The following is a 21627-nucleotide window of genomic DNA, read 5'->3' as shown; positions in this document are numbered from 1 at the left end:
AGCCGAGGAGGAGGGAAGCCTTGATGACAGTCAGCCATTGTCTGCTCAGGGAACTCTCCTGGACGAGATGGCAGATGAAAAGGAGGAGGAGGAAGATGGTGATGAATATTTAATGGAGGAGGATGCTTCTCAGGGGGCAATAGAAACTGGTGGCGTTGCAAGGTCAGGTACAGGGTTTTTGCAGGACACAAGTGATGTTGATTTGCAAGAAAGTGCTCCTCAACCCAGCACAAACAGTGAATTGACACCTGGAACATTGGCCCACATGGCTGAGTATGCCTTGCGTATCCTAAAAAGGGACCCCCGCATTATCAAAATGATGACCGATGACGATTACTGGTTGGCCTGCCTCCTGGATTCACGATATAAAGGAAAATTACAAAATATCATGCCACATGAGAACCTTGAGCAAATATTGGCTACCAAACAAGCAACTCTTGTAGACCGTTTGGTTCAGGCATTCCCAGCACACAGCGGCGGTGATGGTTCTCACATGAGCCGTAGGGGGCAACATGGCAGAGGTGTTAGAGGTGCACAAATCCGAAGTGGCGTTGGACAGAGGGGTTTAATGACCAGGTTGTGGAGTGATTTCGCAATGACTGCTGACACGACAGGTACTGCTGCATTGATTCAAAGTGACAGGAGATAGCATTTGTCCAGTATGGTTACGAACTATTTTTCCTCCCTTATCGATGTTCTCCCTCACAGGTCATTCCCCTTTGATTACTGGGCATCTAAAATAGACACCTGGCCTGAATTGGCAGAATATGCATTACAGGAGCTCGCTTGCCCTGCTGCTAGTGTGCTATCCGAAAGAGTCTTCAGTGCTGCTGGTTCAATACTGACCGAAAAAAGGACACGTCTGGCTGGCTACCCGAAATGTCGGTGATCTAACCTTCATTAAAATGAACCAATCATTGATTTAAAATTATTTGACCCCACCTACCCCTGCTGACACGTAGCTTGCCTGAAAAATGTCTTGCTTTTGGCCTCCTCTTGCTGACTGCTCCAATTCCTCCATTTGCAGCTGCTGAATGTCCACCGTAGGCCATTTTTACACCTCCCTAAATGGGCTGACTACCCCCACAGGGCTGTGGTCACCACCTGGCGCAAGCACCCATGCGAGTGCCATTTGCCTGGACAGGTGGGAGTGCCCACTCTTGGGCGACGGCACTGGCACAGGGTCCCTCATGGTACAATGAAGTGTCTCTGACGGTGGTGGTGCACAACCAATGTCAGACACCCCATCGTAATATGAGGGGCCCTGTGCCAGTACAGCCGGCCACGAGAGAGTGTTCCCCCCCTGCTCGAACAGTGCTCTACCACTTTCAATACTTACTTCTCCCTGCTCCACCACTGTGTAGTCTGTGCTGTTAAATCCTTCAATGGCACTGCCAATACAAATTTGTTGAAATGATAGATGATAATTAAAATATACAGGGGCCCCGGCCTCCATTTAGACCAGTTAATACTTTGTGCCTACTACCACTGTCTGCAACTCAGCAGAGGAGCCCATCCCTGTACCTAGCTATGCCACCTGTTTATTTATGAACAATTTTTTGGCAGACATTTGGCCTACTTTAATATTTGGGCCTACTAACTGTGTCTGCCGCTCCTTACAATTGTCCTCTGCTGAACAAAGCAATGCCACCTGTTTTCTCCTGTTACCAATTTTGAACTGCATTTAGCCCACTTAATTATTTAGGCCTACTAACTGTGTCTGCCACTCCTTACAATTGTCCTCCAATGAACAAAGCAATGCCGCCTGTTTAGTCCTGTTGCCAATTTTGAACTGCATTTAGCCTACTTTAATATTTGGGCCTACTAACTGTGTCTGCCACTCCTTACAATTGTCCTCCGCTGAACAAAGCAATGCCGCCAGTTTAGTCCTGTTACCAATTTTGAACTGCATTTTGCCCACTTAATTAATTGGGCCTACTAACTGTGTCTGCCACTCCTTACAATTATCCTCCGCTGAACAAAGCAATGTCGCCTGCATTTAGCCCACTTTATTATTTGGGCCTATATCTGTGTTTCCTCCTCATCCTGCCCATTGCCCAGCCACTGCTAGATGAGTCTGCTGGTACATTGACCCAGACCACTACATTCCCCTTGCACTCTACACAGCCAGAATCTGACCCTGCTGAAAGTCAGGTTCCCCTTCCCGCATACTATACCACCTTACATGGGGACAAAGAGGAAGGTGCAGATGAAAGTGCAGGTTCCTTCATCAGGTGGGGGGGCATACTCGTTGGCGACGTCACTGGCACAGGGCCCCTCATAGTACGCAAAAGTGTCTCTGCCGGTGGGAGGCGCCACCCGCCGTCAAACACACCGCCGTACTATGAGGGGCCCTGTGCCAGTGCCAATGCCAACAAGTGGGCCCCCCCTGCTTGCTCAGGATCACAGCACTTGCAAAGTTGAAATACTTACCTCTCCCTGCTCCACCGCCGGGACGTATTCCACATTTCCTGGGCCCACGAAAATCTTGAGCCAGCCCTACCCCCCACAACTTTAGCCAAATGACCCCCAGTTTTCAATGCCTAACTATTATTATAAAGTAAATTAAGATTGACAAGCTTCAGTAATAAGAATTGATGTTTTTGGCATTAAAATGGGCACTGTAGGTGTTTTCCTGTCCTCCACTCACTGCCGACTTTGATTCCCCATTGACTTGCATTGGGTTTCGTGTTTCAGTCAGCCCCCCGACTTTTCGCAATAATCGGCCGATTTCACCCGACCCGACTTTTGACAAAGTCGGGTTTCGCGAAACCCGACTCGATCCGAAAAAAGCAAAAGTCGCTCAACTCTACTTACTAGCAGAGATGGGTTTGTAGTAGCTCTAGGTGGACACTGCAGAGCTTACTAGCAGAGATGAATTTGTAGCTTATAGTTGTAGCTCAACTCTGCAGAGCTTACTAACAGAGATTAGTTTGTAGCTTGTTGCTGTAGCTGGACAGATCAGAGCTGACAGAGCAATAGCAACAATATTACCTGCTCTGAGCTAAGAAGTAGTAGTTGGATGCTAGAAAACACGCAGAAGTTAGAGGGAGGACAATTATCCCCCTGAATTAAGCAGAGTCTAGAAGAGGAGGCTAATTACTACAAAAGCTTTTGTTAGCAATGTGCTACGGTATAATTCAATGATATTCAAGCAACTGATGGCTGCCTGAGCCGGCATTAAGAGGCCCTCGTTGAAGTCTACAGAGTTGATTGCCATGTTACCTGAATACAATGGCACTGTCTATCCCAGAGGAAAGAAGCAAGGTCAAATACCGAAGCCGAGACAGGTAAGATATATCATGAAATCCAACCTATAGACTGAGGACACATTTACACGGGCTGATCACAGTTGTTATGCAACCAACATTTAACTACATGCAAATCAAAAGGTTTAATATCTGGTTTAGAAGAGCTAACCACACTTCTGCATGCAGAAACCATCATTTTATCAGGAACACATTCCTGTCTAGACAATTTTAAGCCATTAGAAACTTTAGCACTCCCAAATCATTTATATGACTACGTAGCCCTTTAAAAAGTAAGTCAATTGATCCCTTTCTGACCCCAAAGTGCTGCTCAAGAAGTGGGAAAATGGGGTGTTGAAGTTGTAGAAAAAAACACACCAGAACACAGGCAAATATGCTTACCTGTCCAGGCCTCTAAACAAATGCACCAGGCCCAGATGGCTCTGTAAACTGTGGCCTTGTCACGGGGGAATATGGTAGACTAAGGTTGGTTACCCGGGCCCCTGCGATATCCCTCAGGCTAGGGAAACCCTGTCTGTCCCTTTCCCAGAAGTTACACTAAGGGTGTGCATGTCTTGCCGCCAGGCCTGACCCTGACTCCTGTTTCAGCCCTAAGCTGAAACCACCACCCGCCACCCAGTAAAGAGACCACACACCAATCCCCACAGAAAGCACAAACAGGGAAAACTGAAAAATGCACCACGCCGCAGACAGATAGGAATACACTATAATGTGCACAGGGCAAAACAAATACAAATAGGAAGGAGGAATATGACAAAGGATTATACACCACCAGATACGATATTCCTGCAACAAGACCACCACTCCAGACCAGAATCACCAGGCATAAAGCACAAGCTATAGTCGGCGACACCCGAAGTCCAGCGTGACTATTTAAAGGCCGTGGGTGTGACCCAGCCTCCAACCTGATTACCAGCTAGATTAACCCCGAGCAAGCTGGATAAAATCTAGCTGACTCCACTGAGCGTGTAGTGGACGTAAGTGGAATTACTGCTGTCTGTCGGACGCCCTAGTGTGAACAGTGTCCGACATGACAATACCCCGCCTTCTACGAGGGACCACAGGGTCCTCACGACTTATAGGACCCGGCTTGTCTGGATGGCGGCGGTGAAACATACTGACCAGCCGGTCCGCATTTATGTACGAGGCTGGTACCCAGGACCTCTCTTCCGGCCCATAACCACGCCAGTGTACCAGGTACTGTAATGTGCGGCGCACTACACGAGAGTCAACCACCTTGGAGACTTCAAACTCCAAATTGCCCTCCACCAAGACTGGAGGTGGCATAGGCGCCGTGTCCACAGAACCCACCACCTTTTTTAATAAAGATCTGTGGAACACGTTGTGTATTTTACATACCGTAGGGAGCGTCAAACGGTAGGCTACCGGGTTAATGATGGCGGCAACCCTAAATGGACCAATAAACCTTGGACCCAATTTCAAGGATGGAATCTTGAGTTTTATGTTTTTTGTGGACAACCACACCCAGTCACCCACACTCAGGTCCGGACCTGTCACACGTTTACTGTCAGCCACTCGTTTGTACCTTGCACCTACGCTTAGCAAGCGCTGTTTCACTCTCCTCCAAACGGATGACAGTTGTGCTCCTAACTGGTCCTCCTCCGGGACGCCAGTAGAGCCCCCCTGATGCAGAGTACAAAACTGAGGATGGAGCCCGTAAACACAAAAGAATGGGGACTCCCCAGACGATTCCTGACGGTGATTATTTATAGCAAACTCAGCCAAAGGAAGGAACGTCGACCACTCCTCCTGATTGTCAGAAACAAAACAGCGTAAGTACTGCTCCAAATTCTGGTTCATACGCTCGGTCTGACCATTTGACTGAGGATGAAACGCAGAAGAATGCGACAAATTGATCCCCAGCCATGAGCAAAAAGCTTTCCAAAATTTTGCCACAAACTGAGTACCCCTATCAGACACGATGTCAGATGGGACCCCGTGAAGTCTGACCACCTCCTGCACAAAAACCTGAGCCAGAGTCTTAGCGTTAGGCAACGAAGGCAAAGACACAAAGTGCGACATCTTTGAGAACCGATCAACAACCACCAGAATAACCATGTTCCCAGCAGAGGAGGGCAAATCTGTGATAAAATCCATGGAAATCTCCGTCCATGGCCTACTGGGTACTCCGAGAGGATGTAGTGTGCCAGCAGGACGAGAGCGGGACGTCTTAGCCCTAGCGCACGTGGTACATGCTGATACGTATGAGACCACGTCCTGTCGGATTTTGGGCCACCAAAACCGACGTGACACCAACTCCAAGGTACCCCTAATCCCTGGATGGCCTGCCAGGACAGCATCATGATGCTCACCCAATACCTTTAGGCGAAGATGGAGTGGTACAAACGATTTGTTAATGGGAAGCTCTGGTGGTACCTCCACCTGAGGCTCGGCAATCTCAGCCTCAACCTCGGTCGTGAGAGCCAAGACCACTACACCCTTTTGGAGGATGGGTACCGGATCTTCCCGAGGTTCTCCCCCCGGAAAACACCTGGACAAAGCATCCGCCTTAGTGTTCTTAGACCCAGGTCGGTACGTAACAAAAAAGTTGAACCACGTGAAAAACAATTCCCAGCGAGCCTGCCTGGGGGACAGACGCTTGGCTGACTCCAAATACAGCAGATTTTTATGGTCGGTGATAACTGTAACCTGATGGACCGACCCCTCCAAAAAGTGTCGCCATTCCTCAAAAGCCAACTTGATAGCCAACAACACCCTGTTGCCAATATCGTAATTACGTTCGGCAGACGACAGCTTCTTGGAAAAGTAGGCGCAAGGACGCAACTCGCCCAAGGATGAGCCTTGTGACAGCACCGGCCCCACTCCAACTTCAGACGCATCGACTTCCACGGTAAAAGGTTTTGATACGTCCGGTTGCACCAGAATGGGGGCCGAAGCAAAACTGTTCTTCAGAAATTTGAATGCGCGCACAGCAGCCTGAGGCCAGGCAGAGAAATTGGTACCCTTTTTCGTCATGTCAGTAAGCGGTTTAGCAATGGTAGAAAAATCTTTGGTAAACTTTCTATAATAGTTGGAAAACCCAAGGAACCGCTGAAGTGCTTTTAGGCTATCAGGCTGTTCCCAATGCAGCACCGCTTGCACCTTAGCGGCGTCCATTTTAAACCCTGAAGCAGACACAATAAAACCCAAGAAAGGCAACTCCTGAACCGAAAATACACATTTCTCAAGTTTTGCATAGAGCTTATTTTCCCTGAGAATCTGTAACACCTGCCTCACATGCTCTAAATGAGAATCACGGTCGCATGAATAAATGAGAATGTCATCTAGGTACACAATAACGAATTTCCCCAGAACATGCGAGAATACATCATTTATGAAATGTTGAAATACAGCAGGCACGTTTGTCAACCCAAATGGCATCACGAAATTTTCAAAATGACCCTCAGGAGTATTAAAAGCCGTCTTCCACTCATCACCTTGACGGACTCTTATGAGGTTGTAAGCCCCCCTGAGGTCAAGCTTGGAAAACCACTTAGCACCAGCCACCTGGTTGAACAAATCAGGTATCAGTGTCATAGGGTATGGATCACGAACCGTAATCTGGTTTAACTCCCTGAAATCCAGACACGGGCATAGTCCTCCATCTTTCTTTTTAATGAAGAAGAACCCCGCTGCCACCGGCCAGGACGAAGGCCTGATGTGCCATTTGCTCAAACTCTCAGCAATGTAATCTTTTAAAGCTTGCCTCTCAGGACCAGAGATGTTGAACATCCTTGCTTTTGGCAATTTAGCCCCTGGATTAAACCTAATAGAACAGTCATAGGGGCGATGTGGTGGCAATTCTGAGCAACCCTTCTCTGAGAACACATCCGCAAAATCCAGCAGTGACTCAGGAATGCTTGGAGTCACAGCGGACACACATGTGGCCAGGCAATTCTCCTGGCAAAATCCGCTCCACTGAATTATGTCCTGAGTTTTCCAGTCAATAACCGGGTTGTGCATAGATAACCATGGACAACCCAGAACCATTTGTGCAGGAAGATTACTAAGCACCCTACATGTAACCTGCTCAGAATGTAGGACCCCAATGTGAAGTTTAACCTCAGCCACAAACTCAGTAATCTCCCCCTGTAGGAGAGGGGTAGCATTGATGGTGACCACCCGGATAGGATGAGGCAATTTTTCAACCGTGAACCCGGCTGTGCGCGCAAACTCCTCATCAATGAGATTAGTGGCCGAACCACTATCCACAAAAACAGTGATTGGCAGCTCTCTGCCAGCGACCATAACTCTGGCAGGGAGCCTATATTGTGAGACCACCATGGAGGATATGCATAAGCTCAGATTGGCCTCCTCCACTCCCTCAGAGCTTAGTAGTTTTCCGCCGTTGCACTTTTCTTTAGAAAACAGAGGACAAGCATTTACATAATGCCCCTTTTTACCACAGCAAAAACAGAGTCCCTGCTTCCTGAGCGAGGGGGCTTGATGACGTGACACCCCTGCGATTTGCATAGGCTCCGTGGGCTCACCTGCAGCAACCTCACGTGCACCTACAACCTCCCCCATAGGCAGCGTCTCTAGCGCCCCCTGACGCAAACGGCGATCAATGCAGACAACAAGACTCATGGCAGACTCTAGAGAAGCATGAGTCTCATACATCAGAAGGGCTTGTTTAACCCTTCTCAAAACCCCACATACAAACTGACTCCGCAGCGCCGGGTCATTCCATTGTGTGTCCACCGCCCAGCGGCGAAATTCAGAACAGTAATCCTCTGCCATTCGCTCCCTCTGGCAGAGAGCGCGTATTTTAGATTCTGCTAGAGCCAATCTGTCAGGATCATCATAAATGAGTCCAAGAGCAGAAAAAAACTCTCTACTGAGTTAAATGCAGCTGAATCAGAAGGTAATGAAAACACCCATGCTTGGGGGTCTCCTTTCAGTAATGACAAAACCAAGCCCACATGCTGAGCCTCATTACCTGAGGAAAGCGGGCGCATATGAAAATACAATTTGCAAGCTTCACGGAAAACAACAAATTTACTGCGTTCCCCAGCAAACCTCTCAGGTAAAGGGATTTTTGGCTCTGCAACTCTACCTGCAGTTTCCACTTGCACATTAGATACCACAAGACCCTGTTGCTGAACTGCCCCCTTCAATTCAGTGACTTGTAAGAACAGCGCCCTCAACTGGCGGTTTATGGAAGTCATGGGATCCATGACATACAAAAAAAAAAAATATATATATTTTTTTTCTTTTGGGCCAATTATAATGTCATGGGGGAATAGGGTAGACCAAGGTTGGTTACCCGGGCCCCTGCGATATCCCTCAGGCTAGGGAAACCCTGTCTGTCCCTTTCCCAGAAGTTACACTAAGGGTGTGCATGTCTGGGCCGCCAGGCCTGACCCTGACTCCTGTTTCAGCCGTAAGCTGAAACCACCACCCAGTGAACAGACCACACACCAATCCCCACAGAAAGCACAGACAGGGAAAACTGAAAAACGCACCACGCCGCAGACACATAGGAATACACTATAATGTGCACAGGGCAAAACAAATACAAATAGGAAGGAGGAATATGACAAAGGATTATACACCACCAGATACGATATTCCTGCAACAAGACCACCACTCCAGACCAGAATCACCAGGCATAAAGCACAAGCTATAATCGGCGACGCCCAAAGTCCAGCGTGACTATTTAAAGGCCGTGGGCGTGACCTAGCCTCCAACCTGATTACCAGCTAGATTAACCCTGAGCAAGCTGGATGAAATCTAGCCGACGCCACTGAGCGTGTAGTGGACGTAAGTGGAATTACTGCTGTCTGTCGGACACCCTAGTGTGAACAGCATCCGACATAACAGGCCTCTGTTCCCACGGGTTGCATCATAGTTAGCACTGGTCAGCCCGCCATAGGGTGTCATTAATAGGCTGTGAGCCAGATGCTCTGCATTTTCTATGTGAACATCGCTGCATACAGATTATTTGTTTGCACTGGTGTGCCAAGCGGCCAATCCCTGATTGTAGGCTGGCTGTCTCATCGGTATTACTGCACCTGTGTAGTCACCATCTTTACTTGGGTCCGCTGCACCCTGATAGTGCATTTGTTTAGAGGCCTGGACAGGTAAGCATCTTTGACTGTGTTCTGGTGTTTTTTCTATAATAGTGGAGGATTTTTCCTCTTTTGGTGGTTTTTGGTGTTGAAGTTGTGCCTGAAAATGCGTGATGATGCACTTCCAGCTTCTCAGCCTCATGTTGTCTTTCTTAACTAGCAGCCTGCTCCCCTGGCTGATCGACAAGTCAGTGTCTAGACCAGAGGAAACGACTGGTCAATCAGCCAGGGGAGGGTGCTGCAAGGTAGGAAATACAGCGTGAGGATGAGAAGCCACAAGTGTATCATCGCCCTCCTATGTGCTTCTAGACAAAAATTCATAAAGCGATTTCTCGTTCCTGGAGCAGCTTTGTGGTCATAAAGGGATTGACTATCTTATCTTCTAGAGGGATACACAATCATACCAATGGTTTGTGGGTGTAAAGGTTTCTGATAGGTTCCCTTTAAAAATTATTTCACTGGATCCACAGCTGGTCTACGCTTTCAGGTCCCATTATTGACACACCCATAACATGAAGTGGAGACTATTAGGGTACGCGTCCATGTTCAGGATGGCCGGCGCTTTGGACGGAGCAGAAAACTCACTCCGCCCAAAGCTCCGCCCCCTTCTGTAGACGCGATGATGCCGGATGTGTTCATTGCACACATCCGGCATCATCGCACCCCACACATAGGGCCCTGTTTTTTACCTTGCGGCAGCGCAGCGTCGCCGCAAGGTAAACGGACATGCTGCGTTCTAAAAAGAGGCACCGCATGTCCGGAATCGCAGGGCCGCCGGATGCGTGTTACCACGCATAGTGGAGACGGGATTTCATAAAATCCCCTCCACTATGCTGTAACATCTGGACGCTGCGGATTGAACACTGCGGCTCAGAGTTCAATCCGCATCTTTTCCGGATGTAAGACGGCCCGTGGACACATACCCTTAGGAACAATTATGCAACTTGCAGGGGATTGGTAAGTTGATTATCAAATTTATTATTATTTCTAATCAATCTGAGCCCTTTTTCCATTTGACTGGAAAACCGATTTACTTTGCTCGGCTCATTGCACAAAGTCATATGGCGTTATCAATAAGGTTATTAAATATATATAAAAATGTAATTTTCCCATTTGAACAAATATATTAATCACTTTAATTAGGATAGAAAAAATAATGAAACTGACAAAACACTTGTGACACCACAGTAGTTTCTCACTTCAATTCTTTTTTAAAGAAATTGGCAGCAACAGTGAATAGCACATGACTGATAAGTGCCAAAATAAATCTCGGGGACTAAAAAGCCTATTCCTGTCCAAGGTGCTAGTGTAAGAAAAAGTATTGCTATATAGCAGCCTGTGCCATTAAATTCACAGTAGCTATAAATCACATACTAAACTGAACAGCAGGATTCCTCACAGCGCTTCATTTTAAAGTGTGTTCAATATTGTTGTATCCATTTCAATCAATAAAACGACATATGTTACATCCCCATGGGCCACAAACATGCTAAATCCAATCGTGAAGTCCGGAAGCTGCAACGCCACTTGTGCTGCTGTCAGCTGTCTGTCTCTTTAAATACAGACTGCTTAGGGATCAGTGGAGCAATTCAGGCTTTCACATGTGACTTAACAACAGGAAAATTCAAAGCTTATCTTTCTATGGTACCAAAGCCTGCAAATGTGGTGAGAGGAGGAAAAAGCAGGGGTATAGCTGGGAGGGACACAGCTGCATGGATCACAGAGAAGGCAAAAACACTGGTAATAAAATGACTTGGCATTAAGTGCATAATCCTTTTACTGGGATTATATGTGAATTGTAATGTCCATGGTGTAAGATTTCTTTTCCAATAAAACATTTGCCGTCCAACATAATTGTGTGTTTTTGGCCTCTCTAGTATATTTGTGTTAACACATACTGTGGGGAAAATAAGTGTTTGATACACTGCCGATTGTGCAACTTTTCCCACCTACAAAGAGTGAAAAGGTCTGTAATTTTTATCGTAGGTACACTTCAACTATGAGAGTCAGAATCTTATAAAAAAAAAAAAAAATCCAGAAAATCACATTGTATAATTTTTACATAATTAATTTGCATTTTATTGCATAAAGTAAGAATTTGATACAATAGAAAAAACAGAACTTAATATTTGGTAAAGAAACCTTTGTTTGCAGTTACAGAGGTCAGATGTTTCCTATAGTACTTGACCATGTTTTCAGACATTGCAACAGGGATTTTGATCCACTCCTCCATACAGATCTTCTCCAGATCTTTCAGGTTTCGGGGCTGTCGCTGGGCAACATTGAGTTTCAGCTCCATCCAAAGAGGGTTCAGGTAAGGAGACTGGCTAGTCTACTCCAGGACCTTGAAATTCTTCTTACAGAGCCACTCCTTAGTTGCCCTGGCTGTGTGTTTCAGGTCATTGTCATGCTGGAAGACCCAGCAACGACCCATCTTCAATACTCTTACGGAGGGAAGGCGGTTGTTGGCCAAAATCTTGTGATACATGATCCCATCAATACAGTGCAGTCTTCCTGTCCTTCCTTCCTGAAAAGCACCCCCAAAGTATCAGGTGTCTCCTACCATGCTGTATGTTTGGGATGGTGTTATTGGGGCTGAATTTATCCTTCCTCCAAACATGTCGAGTGGAGTTGATACCAAAAAGTCCTATTTTGGTCTCATATGACCACATTACCTTCTCCCATGCCTCCTCTGGATCAGCCAGATGGTCATTGGAAAGCTTCAAATGGGCCTGGACATGTGCTCGCGTGAGCATGGGGACCTTGCATACCCTGCAGGATTTTAATCCATGACAGTGTAGTGTGTTACTAACAGTTATGTTTGACACTGTGATCCCAGCTCAGGTCTTTGAGCAGGTACTTCCATGTAATTCTGGTCTGATTCCTGACCTTTCTCAGAATCATCATTACCCCACGATGCAATATTTTGCATGGAGCCCTAGACTGAGGAAGATTGACAATCTCTTGTGTTTCTTCCATTTTCTAATAATTATGCCAACAGTTGTTGCCTTCTCACCAAGCTGCTTGCCTATTGTCCTGTAGTCCACCTCAGCCTTGTACAGGTCTATAATTTTGTCCCCGGTGTCCTTAGACAGCTCTTTGGTCTTGGCTATGGTACAGAGGTTGGAGTGTGATTGACTTTGTGGACAGGTGTCTTTTATACAAGTAACGAGTTCAAACAGGTGCAATTAATTACAGGTAATGAATGCTGAGCAGAAGGACTTCTTAAAGAAAAACTAACAGGTCTGTGAGAGCCAGAATTCTTGTTGGTTGGTAAGTGATCAAATGCTTACTTCATGCAATAAAATGCAATTTAATTATTTAAAAATCATTCAATGTGATTTTGTTTTTTATGTTCAGATTCTGTCTCTCGCAGAAAACTTGCAAGATTGGCAGTGTATCAAATACTTATTTTACCCACTGTAGTACTCAGTATGAGTGGAATTAGATTGTAAGGGCTCATTCCCACTTGCGATGAAATCGGATGAATGCAATCAGATAAAAAAAACAAATTGAATTCAGACCAATGTTACTCTATGATTGTGTGTTCATCTGCATTTTTTTTCCCCCGCTCGGATCGGATCACAATTGGACTAGAAAAAAATCACAGCATGCTGCGATTGTAATTAGAATTTGGATTGCATCCCACAATAGAAGCTTATAGGTGCGAGAAAAAAATCACACAGCACTCGGGCCATGCGAATGCTGTCCGATTTTTACACACCGATCGCATTTGAAAAGCCGGCAATTCATATGCGGCTACAGTAAAATCACACTGATAGGTTAGAATTTCTATTCTATATATATATATATATATATATATATATATATATATATATATATATATATATATATATATATATATATATATATATATAGATGTCAGTGATGCACACATATATATATATATATATGTATTTATATTACATAGATAGATAGAAGAAAAGCCGGTAATTTAGCACCCGCGGTAGTGTAAAATCACTGCAGGAGCCGACAGGATAGAAGAAATGAATTACATACAGTAAATACATATAGAATAGGTAGATATATAGATGTCAGTGTTAAATACAATTAGTACAGTGTGTGTGCAAATTACTGTACATGTATTTAATTAATAAAAGTTTTTTTTACAGAAAAAATGGCGTGTGCTCTCGCGCAATTTTCAAAACCGGTGTCAGTGCCTTTTCCCACGGTCCAGAGTCCACCACAGTTCAGGCGGTGAGGGAGCGCCGCCTCAGTGACGTCACCGCTAGTCACTGAAGCTGCTCTCGCACCATCTCATTCACCAGTGGTTTTCAGCCAGGACTGTCGCATCTTGGCACAGGCCAGGTTGAAAACTGTATATTCCCCGGATATGGAGTACTGTGTGGGACACAATGACGGACAGGTATGGTATATTGTTGGTTTATTATTTTACTTTTATTACAGGAGATCGAGGGCTTTGCAAAAATTAGGTGTGGTTGTAAGCATGGTTTAATTAAGAATAATAAAAGAGTCTGTGTGTTTCTTTCAATTAAAGGACTTTATTCTGGCTGTGTCTTTATTTACCAAACAAATAAAGGATTAGTAATGGATAGGCGTCTTATAGACGCTTCTCCATAACTAAGCCATGGGCTTGATGTCACCTGATGGTGACAGTGATACCGCTCATTAAAGTAATGAAAATGCGCTCCATGCCTGCATATTTATTACTTTAATGAGCGGTACCACATGACCGCTCAGCACAGGAAGGAAGACAGGAAGAGAGATGCTGGTGCCTGAGATGCAGGGACTGACATGCAGCGATGACACCAGGAGGGTGAGTATGATGTCTTCTGCTCCTCCACCCCCCTCCCCCGCCAGCAATGACTTGTGTATAAGCTGAGAAGGGCGTTTTCAGCACAAAAAAATGTGCTGAAAAATCTCGCCTCATACACGAGTATATATGGTACCCGCTGCATTACACTACTTGTTACCGGTTCATATATGGGTCTAATCTTGGGTCTAATCTTGCCACAACCATTCCCCTATTGCCATTCATTCATTGACTCTTATTTGGAACATTTACATATACAGTTGTGGCCAAAAGTATTGACACCCCTGCAATTCTGTCAGATAATACTCGGTTTCTTCCTGAAAATGATTGCAAACACAAATTCTTTGGTATTATTATCTTCATTTAATTTGTCTTAAATGAAAAAAACACAAGAGAGAATGAAGCAAAAAGCAAAACATTGATCATTTGACACAAAACTCGAAAAATGAGCCAGACAAAAGTATTGGCACCCCCAGCCTAATACTTGGTTGCACAACCTTTAGCCAAAATAACTGCGACCAACCGCTTCCGGTAACCATCAATGAGTTTCTTACAATGCTCTGCTGGAATTTTAGACCATTCTTCTTTGGCAAACTGCTCCAGGTCCCTGATATTTGAAGGGTGCCTTCTCCAATCTGCCATTTTTAGATCTCTCCACAGGTGTTCTATGGGATTCAGGTCTGGACTCATTGCTGGCCACATTAGAAGTCTCCAGTGCTTTCTCTCAAACCATTTTCTAGTGCTTTTTGAAGTGTGTTTTGGGTCATTGTTCTGCTGGAAGACCCATGACCTCTGAGGGAGACCCAGCTTTCTCACTCTGGGCCCTACATTATGCTGCAAAATTTGTTGGTAGTTTCAGACTTCTTAATGCCATGCACACGGTAAAGCAGTCCAGTGCCAGAGGCAGCAAAGCAACCCCAAAACATCAGGGAACCTCCGCCATGTTTGACTGTAGGGACCGTGTTCTTTTCTTTGATTGCCTCTTTGTTTCTCCTGTAAACTCTATGTTGATGCCTTTGCCCAAAAAGCTCTACTTTTGTCTCATCTGACCAGAGAACAGTCTTCCAAAACGTTTTAGGCTTTTTCAGGTAAGTTTTGGCAGACTCCAGCCTGGCTTTTTTATGTCTCGGGGTAAGAAGTGGGGTCTTCCTGGGTCTCCTACCATACAGTCCCTTTTCATTCAGATGCCGACGGATAGTACGGGTTGACACTGTTGTACCCTTGGACTGCAGGGCAGCTTGAACTTGTTTGGATGTTAGTCGAGGTTCTTTATCCAACATCTGCACAATCTTGCGTTGAAATCTCTTATCAATTTTTCTTTTCCGTCCACATCTAGGGAGGTTAGCCACAGTGCCATGAGCTTTAAACTTCTTGATGACACTGCGCACTGTAGACACAGGAACATTCAGGTCTTTGGAGATGGACTTGTAACCTTGAGATAGCTCATGCTTCCTCACAATTTGGTTTCTCAAGTCCTCAGACAGTTCTTTGGTCTTCTTTCTTTTCACCATGCTCAATGTGGTACACACAAGGACACAGGACAGAGGTTGAGTCAACTTTAATCCATGTCAACTGGCTGCAAGTGTGATTTAGTTATTGCCAACACCTGTTAGGTGCCACAGGTAAGTTACAGGTGCTGCTAAATACACAAATTAGAGAAGCATCACATGATTTTTCGAACAGTGCCAATACATTTGTCCACCCCCTTTTTTATGTTTGGTGTGGAATTATATCGAATTTGGCTTTAGGACAATTCTTTTTGTGTCTTTTCATTTAAGACAAATTAAATGAAGATAATAATAACAAAGAATTTGTGTTTGCAATCATTTTCAGGAAGAAACTGAGTATTATCTGACAGAATTGCAGGGGTGTCAATACTTTTGGCCACAACTGTATATATGTGTGTGTCTCTGAGATATATATATATATATATATATATATATATATATATATATATATATATATATATATATGCATTCTATGTATTATATATATGTATTCTATGTAGAATATATGTATTCTATGTGTATATATCGATTCTATCTATTCTATTCTAACCTGTCTATCTATCTATCTATCTATCTATCTATCTATCTATCTATCTATCTATCTATCTATCTATCTATCTATCTATTATGTATATACAGCTCTGGCAAAAATTAAGAGACCACCACATCAAAACCCTGTCATGGGCAGCCCAATCTCCAGACCTGAACCCCATTGAAAACCTCTGGAATGTAATCAAGAGGATGATGGATAGTCACAAGCCATCAAACAAAGAAGAACTGCTTACATTTTTGTGTCAGAAGCAGTGTGAAAGACTGATGGAAAGCATGCAAAGACGCATGAAAGCTGTGATTAAAAATCATGGTTATTCCACAAAATATTGATTTCTGAACTCTTCCTGAGTTAAAACATTAGTATTGTTGTTTTTAAATGATTATGAACTTGTTTTCTTTGCATTATTTGAGGTCTGAAAGCACTGTTTTTTTTAATTTTGACTATTTCTCCTTTTCAGAAAAAAAAATACAAAGTGTACTGGACATTTAGAGACATGTTGTCAGAAGTTTATAGACTAAAAGAACAATTTATATTTTACTCAAAAATATACAAAATATACAAAAATCAGACAAACTGAAAATGTTGCTGTGGTCTCTTAATTTTTGCCAGAGCTGTGAAAAATACAGCTCATCAAGAGAATGCCAAGAGTGTGCAAAGCAGTCATCAAAGCAAAAGGTGGCTACTTAGAACCTAGACTATAAGACATAATTTCAGTTGTTTCACACTTTTTTGTTAAGTATATAATTCCACATGTGTTAATTCATAGTTTTGATACCTTCAGTGTGAACGTACAATTTTCATAGTCATGAAAATACAGAAAAATCTTTAAATGAGAAGGTGTGTCCAAACTTTTGCTCTGTACTGTATATATATAGTGTGTCTTGACGAAAATCTCCTTTGAAAACGATGTGTAAATGACATAGAGAACTGCTCTATGTAAAAGCGCATGTTGAAATCGGATAGCAATCGCAATGTGCTCAGATGTAAATCGGATGCTAGGTGTGAAAATCGCATTGTACTCGCATGTCACTCGTCTGCTTTTTCGGTCCTGATATCGGAACATTTTTTTTCTGACATATGGGTATGAGCCCTAAGTTTGTTGTGATCTTTTTCTTCATTGTGTATTTTTGTGTGCTTTTCTTTTTTTCTGTATCCCTGTATTGGAACTTGTATATGCGCTCTCTATGTATTTGCACTAGGTGTATATCTGCAGATGCTACTGTTTTTGGTCATGATTCTGTCTCTAGAAAATAAATATTTATTTCCTGTTGCTTACAAAGTGCTTATATATTGTACTACACTGTATGCAGACTCTCCTCACTCATATCCATCATCTGCATCATAATTATCTATATATGTAATAAATTATCCTTGAGGATATTTTGACATGTCACAGAAATGCTACATTTTTGTCTGCTGCAGTTTTTTGTGCTCAACTATGCTTTTAATAGGTCCTGCAAAGCGGATGTGATGTCGTGAAAACTCATGGCCACTAAAGGTTTAAAAGTGCTATAACATTTTGCATTTTGGGGGGGGGAGGGGAGGAGGTGGAGTGGTCATTTTTTCTTTATAGGCTTCTTTTGGGAGCCTGAAAAAGTGCATGAAGAGCCCACAATGTGCAGAATAAAAGTGTTAAGAAAGCATTTAAAAAGTACTGCTTTAAATCTTCAATAAAATCCCATAAAAAAATGGAAACCGCATTGATAAAAAAAAGCCGCAGCGAAAACACAATGATCACTATTAGCTGTCAGTCAGTGGGGGGGGCACGCTTACAGCCGGGGGGGTGCTTACAGCTGCTGGTCTCTATACACAGGGTAGTGACTGAAACTGCGTCGGTGCCACCACTATGACTGAAAAAACGATTCTGCCAGGGGAGGGAGGATGATGGCAATTTCCACCTAGTAGGGGGGCTTTTAGTACGTGTGCCGCACAGTGTCAGAACACTATAAAGCTACAGATTAACCTCATGCTTTCAGTTTAAAAGCGTTATTTTACATGACAGGTTCCCTTTAATAGAAAAAGCAGGCGAAAACTGGTACACATAAAATAAATTGAGCAAAAACTGAAAGACTGACAAAACACTGATGAAACACTGGTCCAAGCCACTGATGAAAATTGGTCCATGTACAAGATAAACCAGTGACATCTGAATGAGGCCTAATGAAGTCATCAGCTCTCTGCATGACTCCACAGAATAAAATGACTTCTCTTCTGTATTTGGACACCATATAGTGTAAGATGTGGTTTTGGTTCCAAAGATTGGATAGTTGTGATCATTAAAATTTTAGTCCCGGGACCTCCAGCAACCTTGGCCTGGCCCTGTACCCTAGGGCCAACTGAGTGTTGTTAAAGTGCGAGAGGAAACTAAATACATTGAGTAACCGCGTACCAATATGGAGAGAAAATACAAACTCCATGCAGATGTTGACATGTTATTGAGCACATATTATTTGAAGATCAACATTAATATATAGGAGGTCATGGAATAGGACACATTATCTTATACAATGAACAATTGGAACCTAGTGATAAAAAGTAGCCTGACTGCTTACTTGATTTTATTGATTCAGTTCTATATTCATCATCATATGATGCTGTATGTTTATGTTACATTTTGGGGAAACTTGACCAGAATTTGGCAGATTGCATCAGTCATAGTAAGGCTTTCAGTGGCCTGGAGCAAAGATCCAGTTCTCTTCTGTAGCCCTACATATCTAAATACTCTGATCAGGACAAAGTGGTTTCTCTGTGCTTCCTCTTGCACTTAGGGCCCATGTCCTTCCAAGACCCAATTTTAAACGACACCTCCGAGTTCTAGAACCATATCTTGCCGTGTATGGGCACAGTGCTGGCTATCATATATCTGCCATAGAGAAGTCAGGGAGGTGGGGGAGTAGTGTTCTGCTTTGGCACACATCATTATCTTGCAGTAGATACCCACCACCTCCTTCACAGGTAGGATATACAGGGAGCAGTCACAATTATGATCAGAGGGAATGACTATAGAACTAATCTGCATGAAATGATTGAATGCACCATTTTAGCACATATTCGCGCTCTCCTCCCCATGGATTGCAGTCACCACTCTTCAATATTCCACATTTATGTCACATTTCTGAGCACTGGTAACATTCAGCATGGGAATGATCACATTGTCAGAGACAATGGACTGTATTCTCATCATCACTCACACCTAATGATTCTGTCCCTAGGGCGATTTCCTTCCCTTTTATCTGCACATGCAATGTATGGTTTATACATACGCTACAACCCAGACATAAAAAGCAAAAAGCTGCAATTTAGCAGAATGTTCTACCTTCTACAGCAGGAAATCTTCATCCAGACATTGCTCCCTCTGTTCCGTATTCTCATCCGCTTAGGTCCTGCGCTGCCATTGTTATCCACCTGCTGATAAACTTTAGGATTTTGAGTAATGAAAATCGCCACAGGGATGTGAAGATGAAGCAGCAGCTTCAGTGTGAGGCTCAGATAACCCAGCAATGGCTGTCGTGAGCTTCTGTTTCCAAAATTGACTTTGCTGGAGGAGAGAAGTCCTTTCTAAACCTTGCTTTTGGGAGACTGGAATGTTTCTACCTTCTTTTCTTCAGACCTCCTCCTTCTTAATCCTTATTCACACCGCACAGCATTAACAAAAGCTCAAGTTTCCCTCGTGTGGCAGAGAGCAATTTATTTCTGTAAAATGAGAGCTACTTATTCAGTGTTAAGGGGCAGAATGCCGGCATGTGGCAATCCCCGGCTCACAGGCACAGAACTCTTACTATGGCAACATGAGAGGTCACATACTGCCCACCAGCTTGTTACATCATGCACCGCGGATGTTTGTGTGTTACAGACATCGGCCACGGCATACGCCATTGGTGGCTTTCAGAATACGGGAAAGAATATATTTAATTTAGATTATAAATGGGTATGGAAAATGGTGCCTCTAATTCAGGCACATTAACAATGGGAAATAATTATTTCTAGATTCAAAATTTGTGCAAGTTATTTAATCTATTTAATACATTTCATTTAGAAAATTTGAATAGGTAACGCAGGCTTTAGGCCGGTTTCACATTTGTGTATCTGTGCGCAGCATTTGTCCTGCATAGATCCGCATGCGTCTTGCGTACCTATCTTTAACATGATGTACGCAGGGACATGCGCTTGCTTCAGCTCTCATGCTGATGTGTATGCATGCGTTGTTTCACTGTGTGCGGCAGGGTCAGATGAACGCAACATGTTGCATTTTTTGAGGCATCAATTATGCGCCGTCATCCGCATTACTGTCTATGGGAATTTAAGCCCTCCCCTGAAGCCAAGTATGCGGGGAGGTCTCATGGGAACACAGACCCTACAGTTTAATTTTCATTTCTTACTTTAATTATCACTTTGGTTTTATATTGGTTGGTTTCTGATATGAATTTTCAGGGTTAAATGAGTAATGTGTAAAACTGTGGTAACACGAGCTGGTTATTTCTGGTTTTTGTTGGTGCTCTTTTTATGCCCTTTCATTGGTCAGCTGTAAAAGACCGGGAAGAATTCTGTCTACGTATAAATAGACAGCTTTACCTCAGTTTACCTCATATCGTTAATGAAGAGAGAAGATCCCGCCCGCCCTCCCTATTTTGTTGTGTTCCTTTCCTTGTCGTGGTTGTTTATTTGAGGGTAAAATCGCCCAACTATTGGGTGGATTGTTTCAGTTATTTATTGGTGTTATTTAATTAATTTATGAAAGTCTTGGTATTAATTTATTTATTAAGATATTTATTGGTAATATTCAATTAATTTATTTCATGTCACCCTAAAGAAACACCACGGCCATTGGTTTCCAATTTGAGGCTTTGTGTCTTTATTTTAATTAAGAATGGGTTTTGTGTTACCATGCATTGGTACGCAAGGACATGCGTACGTATGCATTTGATACGCATGTGTAGTTCAGAATGAGCAGGTCCAGGAACTGGTTTCAGCCCCCCAAAACAAAGCTATATAAAAGGAAGTGTGGAAACTGCAAGGCCATTACTTTCAAGACTCTGAATCTGACAACACTGGCTGTGTAAGTATAGAACCTTTGAAAATGTCTGTCCCACTGCAGTCTGTACTTTGTACAAAAATTTTTTTCTGATCCTTTTAGACTGGTTGTCTCTCCTGGTGCTGCCGTCTGTCCTGGTACTGCGGTCTGTCCTGGTGCTGCGGTCTGTACTGGTGCTGCTGTCTCTCCTGGTGCTACCGTCTGTCCTGGTACTGCCGTCTCTCCTGGTGCTGCTGTCCTGGTGAGAACAACACAGTCTATGCAAGTATAGAAGCTTTGAAAATGTCTGTCTCTCTCACTGCTTTTTATGCACCTTGTAGACTGGTTGTCTCTCCAGTTGCTGCCGGCTGTCCTGGTGCTGCCATCTCTCCTGGTGCT

General features: G+C 43.8%; 1 protein-coding gene across 1 annotated transcript in view; it reads right to left on the bottom strand.

The window, feature by feature from the left end:
• RASGEF1A (RasGEF domain family member 1A) overlaps nucleotides 1–19668 on the bottom strand; it is a 238387-nt gene extending 218719 nt beyond the window's left edge. The window contains exon 1 of the mRNA XM_077259373.1: nucleotides 19534–19668. The gene's annotated coding sequence lies outside the window, so the exon portion shown is untranslated. The remainder of the gene's footprint in view (nucleotides 1–19533) is intronic.
• Between the last annotated feature and the right edge of the window lie 1959 nt (nucleotides 19669–21627).

The sequence above is a fragment of the Ranitomeya variabilis genome, chromosome 4 (assembly GCF_051348905.1).
Source record: "Ranitomeya variabilis isolate aRanVar5 chromosome 4, aRanVar5.hap1, whole genome shotgun sequence".
In the NCBI taxonomy this organism is placed as follows: Eukaryota; Metazoa; Chordata; class Amphibia; order Anura; family Dendrobatidae; genus Ranitomeya; species Ranitomeya variabilis.
The sequence above is the reverse complement of the archived record's forward strand: the minus strand, read 5'-3'. Positions and strand labels throughout refer to the sequence as shown.